General features: G+C 40.7%; 1 long non-coding RNA gene across 1 annotated transcript in view; it reads left to right on the top strand.

The window, feature by feature from the left end:
* The first annotated feature begins 2,585 nt into the window (after positions 1-2,585).
* The window catches only part of LOC308473704, a 53,218-nt gene continuing 49,803 nt past the window's right edge, over positions 2,586-6,000 (top strand). Inside the window, exon 1 of the long non-coding RNA XR_013984222.1 lies at positions 2,586-2,872. This is a non-coding gene — a long non-coding RNA (uncharacterized lncRNA). The remainder of the gene's footprint in view (positions 2,873-6,000) is intronic.

The raw sequence follows: 6,000 nt of genomic DNA, 5'->3' as shown, positions 1-6,000 counted from the left end.
CCTTTGCCCTTTTTATTTCCTCTGACAGTGGCAAAACACTTGTAAAGACGAAACGAAAGGAGGATGGTGGCAGCTTAGAATTCTACTGTGTGTGTGTGTGTGTGTGTGTGTGTGTGTGTGTGTGTGGAGAGAGAGAGAGTATGTGTAACCTAGCTGAAACTCCATGTTTGTGATGCCTACAGTTTACTCAGAGACACGGAACTGACCTTGGGAGAGTGGCTTGTGTGTATAGTTACAGTCTATGACTCCGGAGTTCAGGTCACTCAGTTCTAGTGCTTTGGTCGTCAAGCCATACCCCCTTATTAGCACAAAGTTATATTTTTAATTGTTTACACATGAGTTACATTTTCCATATTTTAAACCTACACTGCTAGTTCTGACGGATCAAGCGTTTCCCTTAGACAGCTGCACATTCTACAAGAATCAAATGAAGAAAGCTGGTGCATTAACCACTCAATAACATATTTCAACCTATTTTTGAGATTTCAGAAATTATGCACTGGAACCGCCAACATTTGGAGACTTCGGTTCCAGACACATGGTGTTGTTGCCTGTTAGAGGTTCCAAATTGTGAAACGAATAGTCCTGAACCTAATAATTCCAGACAGTTTGGATTTCCATATTCCTTGACATTTCCCCCTCTTCCAGAATCTGGAGGTTAGACATGTTTAAATGCGAAAAGGAAAGGAATTTGCACTGAAAAAACCAGCATCAAAACAAGTCTCTGAGTTCAAGGAATGCACAACTGACCCAAAGGTGCTTTTAAAAATAGTTTTTAAAAGTTGTCCGTGTCTTTGCAATAGCAATAATGTGGCCACTATCTGTTGGAAGACCATAACAATAAAATAACTGAATAATATTATACTTTAAAAACTCTTCCAAAAGTCACCTCTTTAAATATTTTGCTGATTTGCACAGAGAACACCAATCTGATATTAAAAGAGAGGTGCTACTTAATTGATCTGACATCTTTAGCATATTGCCATTGTGAACAATTCTCTCTACCCCCCTCTCTCTACAGCTGTCGGAGTAGTTTAGCTTCACAACTGTTTTGCATTGATCACTAGTTATATAGACAGTCATTGCCCACTGGAGGGCAATATAGCACTGCTCATATGACCTCCACCTGCTCTTATGAATGACCTTTCTTTGGATTCTCCATCTGAACTCTTTTAAGAGTTTACATTTCCATGTTCCTGTTAGATCTCTCATGGGCAGCTTTAAGGAGAAGCCAGTTCTGCAGCGCTTTCTCGACTATTACATCGTCTATTTATATTATGTGTGCTTTTGTAGCCCATGATGTCATAGTACAAGATTTCAGCCATGTGCATCACATGTGCAAGACCGAGTGCAGCTGGGCTTTGCAGGTTTGGCTGATGTAACGTCAAGAAATTTCATATTCTATTTAAAATGGCACCTGTAAAAATAATCTACAATTTTGTAACTTAAATACTGTAATACTTAATTAGGCAAACTGACAGGAAGTATCCCAGTGGCTTTGGAAAATAACTCCCTCCCCCCCACCCAGGCCATTGACCTTTCTTTGGTACATTTCTATCAGTCACAACAGAGCAAAAGGCTTCAGTCTGAGTGGACAAAACTACATGATTGCACACTTTCCATACATAATGTTTGTATACTCTTACACTTCTGTAGGCCCTCCAAATGCCCCTATTTCCAAATGCTTCTATGTGTCCCTGTTTCTCAGGGACAGTCCCAGATTTACAGAAGCTGTCCCAGTTTCAGATTTGATCCCGGAATGTCCTGCTTTTCCTTAGGACCTCCCTATTTTAAATGTTCCCTAAGACTCTCATGGAGCATTACCAGCCCAGAATGCAGATGCTGATGAGAAAGTCTTCTTACACCTCCATCCATTTTCTCTCACTAGCTGAATGGTCAAACCAAAGGAGATCACTATGCCTCTAGAGGTCCAATGAGCCAGCAGAGGGAGGTGTCACAATGAAGGGCGTGTCACAAGGACCTCCGCAACCTAGCAACCACCAGCACTCAACTGACACTACTCTCAACTGACACTACCAAGTTTGCTTATCTGGCTTTTAATCCATGTTCAGCTTCTTACAAGAATGTAAAATAAAATTTATTCCTTTATATTTAAGCTTCTGTTGTTCCTGCACCTACTTAGCATTAGCTATCTAATCTACCTCTCTGCCTCTTTGGTCCTATATTGCTGAACAGTGGAAAACCAGAAATCACCCCTGGCGTGTTTATTCATTTTATTACTCACCTTCACCAGCAAGTCCCAGGGCAGGTTACAACCACATAAAATTATTGTTGTTGTTATTAATTAAATTTGTATACCCCCCTATACCCACTGGTTTCAGGGCAGTTCACAGGATAAGATCACAATATCAAAATACATAATAAAAACAAAAACATCCCAATAACCCCCCCCAACAAACTCTCTGGTATCAAAGGCCAGGTAACAGGTCCCCCAAGTGCCCCTATCTCCCAGGGACAGACCCAAATTACAGAAGCTGTCCCAGATTCTGATTTGATTCTGAAATGTCCTGCTTTTTAAATGTTCCCCAAGACTGATAATCATGGAGCATTACCAACACAGAATGCAGATGCTGATGAGAAAGTCTACTTAAATCTCCATCTACTTTCTCTCTTGCTGAATGATCAAACCAAAGGAGATTGCTATGCCTCTAGAGCCCTAGTGACCAAAGAGCCAGCAGAGGGAGGTGTCACAATGAAGGGCGTGTCACAAGGACCTCCGCAACCTAGCAACCACCAGCACTCAACTGACACTACTCTCAACTGACACTACGAAGTTTGCCTCCCGAGATGAACAAGACAGGCCTCAGGATGAAGTGTTATACAACACACTGCTGGCTTTCAACATAAAGAGGTAGAAGAAATGGTGGGGTGTTGTTTTGAGGGGGTTAGGGGGCAGGTGAGCCCTGAGAAAGAGAGATCGATTTCAGGGGGCATTTTGGCTCTGGACCCCACAAGAGGAGCCATTGGCTATGGGCCCAAACAGATTTTAAAAGGGCAGATCTCCCTGGTCAGAGTTTACTAGGACTAAGCATCACAGCAGACCCTCCAAGCGTCCCTGTTTTCCAGGGACAGCCCTGGATTTACAGAAGCTGTCCCAGTTTCTGATTTGATCCCGGAATGTCCTGCTTTTCCTTAGGACTTCCTTATTTCCATCAGAGAAATATCGGAGGGTATGGAGTTATGTGACCTCCGAGCCAAGGAGATAAGTTAAGTAACTGTACAACCTTTAGAAGACATCTGAAGGCAGCCCTCTATAGGGAAGTTTTTAAATGTTTAACATTTCATATGCAAGCACATATAAGACTCCCTGTGAGCCAAGCTAACCTTTAAGCAGCAAATGCTTTGCATATGTTATGGAGCAATATACACAAGGAGTATGAAGTAATTATAAACAAATTATGGGGTGGCCCGTAGTGTTTCACTGAAGCTTAGGTGATGACCTTGTATATATCCAGAGAGAATGGAAAACCTGCCAATTCAACCTCAGGTAATTGAGCGCTTTGCTTAGGAGCTGCAGCAAACCCACGTCTTTTTGGATCTGCAAGTGGGGAAACAAAGAAGATGTTCACAAATTTTCCCCCTCAACTTCACTTCAGTAGCAATCTGATTCTATTGATGTGGGAGTGAGGTTTGTGACTTGGCCAGCAACCTAGCTCAGAACCCTTCCAGTTGTGCCCAGACACTTTTGGAAAGCTGTGGCTCACTTTGTGAGATGTAGGGATGTCCTGTGGTGGTGGTGGTGGTTGTTGTTGTCGTGTTTTTTGGGGTTTTTTTTGCAAGAAGTGGGATGTAGGGTGCATCGCTGCAATCTTCAGATGGGATAAAGACCAGCATTCCTCTCAATGTGAATCGCACAGATTCCATGGCGTTTCCTTGCACCGGAGTATTAAAAACAGCTTTTAGAAAGGTGACAGAACTCTTCTTAAAAGTGATACAGTTTAGCTAGGTTATACTACCTTTCTAGCTATCCAGAAGATTTTTGCAGAAGGCATTCTCAGCAGATATCCCTAGCCTAACTTCTGTAGTGCTCTGACATACACCACTCATATAAATCCTATTCTTTCAAAGCAGCCACTTGTAACCCGAAACCATGCAATAAATGCTAATAAGTTTCCTGCCGTGTAGTGCTCTTTAGACAGCTTATTTTTCATCCCTCCTTTCATGTGTGCTCTTATTGATGGCTTTGTCAGTTCCACAAGTGTTCTTAAAGAAGACAAAAAGTAAATATGAGTGAAAGATGCAGGTCTGATAAGACTCTCGAAGGTACACAGGAAATACTTTCTGAAGACTGTTTTTTCCTTTCCCAGCTTTGTCCTTTTGAAAGTTTTAAGTTACCGGCAGGCTGCTGTTTATAGTTAGCTAAATGTGAAACGCCATATTTCTTCATTAAATGGTCATTTACAGCAAAACAAATAGCTGGTACTTACATGAGGCATAGATTCGGTCCTGTGCCATATAATGGAAACTAATACTCTCTTCCACACCACCACTGGGAACGTTGACAGTGTTCAAATATTTAAGAGGATGTCAAACAGAAAAGGGGGAACAAATAGTTCACGGTGCCTGCTACAGATTGGACAAGATTGAAACTATATGGGGAGAGGTGGAAGGTGTAGTAACATACAGAGCAGTGTAGACTACTGATTCATACCATGAATCCATTTAACCCAAACTTCCCCAACATGGTGTCCATCAGATACTTCAGACTGCAACTCCTATCATCTATTGGCCATGATAGCCAGATGGAAGTTGGGAATTCAACAGCAGCTGGAAGGCACCAGATTGGAGAGAAAACTAATTTATTTTTTATTTTTTTAGCATAATATTTATTAGTAGTTTCAGAATTATGGGGGAAAAAATAAAAAATAAAAACAACAATACTATAATACATAAAAAAGAAGAAAAAACACACAAAAACCAATACAACAATACAGCAAAAAGAAAAAAAGAAAAAAAGACACAAATCCCAAATTACATATCTATAACTTCCATTTGCTTGTTTCATTGACCTCCTCACACCTCCCTTTTTGTATTCTAGTTTAATTAGTTATTTCAGCAAATTCTTTCAATCTTTCTCAATTTTTGTTAAAAAAATTATCTTAACAATTTAACCTAATAATTAACTCAACAAATCCTTCCCATCTTTCCCCATATTCTGTTATTCAAATTACCTTAATTTATTTAACCTTATCTTACCCTAAAATACCTTAAAGCTTGAATCTTAGTTTTCAAATATACATAACTCCTGATGTCATTTCTGCTAGAGTCATATAGTTTCATTCCAACATTTTCCCTAATATTCATTAATTTTAAACTAATTCCCTAAATAGAAAGTTTTCTTTATAAATTTTCTCCCAATCTTCATCTAACGTCTCTTCTTCCTCGTCTCGGATCGTGTCAGTCCTTACTGTCCATTCCATCTAGTCCATCAACCTGGAAGCCTTATGTCCGAGGCCCTTAAGTCTCTTCCATGTCCCTTCTGCAGTTCTTCTTCTTCTTGTTTATACTTGCCCTTTTCCTTGTCTTTTGTTAGTCTCTTTCTTGATTTCTTTCCTTTCTCATTGAGGAATAGGTCTCTGGGGGATTCCAACCCAAATTTGTCTCCATCTCCCTTCATCAAACCCGCCCACTCCCCACAGTCCTCGATATAATCCAAAAAGTATTTAAAAGCATATTTCAAGGTCTCTCCAAAGTTAGGAACCTCCTCAGCTCCAGGCTCCCCCTGACCCACTCCAACTTCAATCTTCAATGACAGTGGCTTATGCTCCTGTAGGGCCTCGGGTCTCTCCATTTGTATTATTTGAGGTGCAACCGCATCCTCCTCCATTGTCATCTGCACTTGCCCGGTCAGTACAGGTTCATGAGTTGGTCCCTGAATGATTTCTGTATCAATGTTCCCTGTTTGTCCACAGTTATTAACCACAACAGTCAAATCCATTTTCTCATTCATCAAATCCATCTTCTCGTGCATCTGTTCCA

This window comes from Podarcis pityusensis, assembly GCF_964106645.2.
Source record: "Podarcis pityusensis genome assembly, chromosome: 3".
Lineage (NCBI taxonomy): Eukaryota > Metazoa > Chordata > Lepidosauria > Squamata > Lacertidae > Podarcis > Podarcis pityusensis.
The sequence above is the reverse complement of the archived record's forward strand: the minus strand, read 5'-3'. Positions and strand labels throughout refer to the sequence as shown.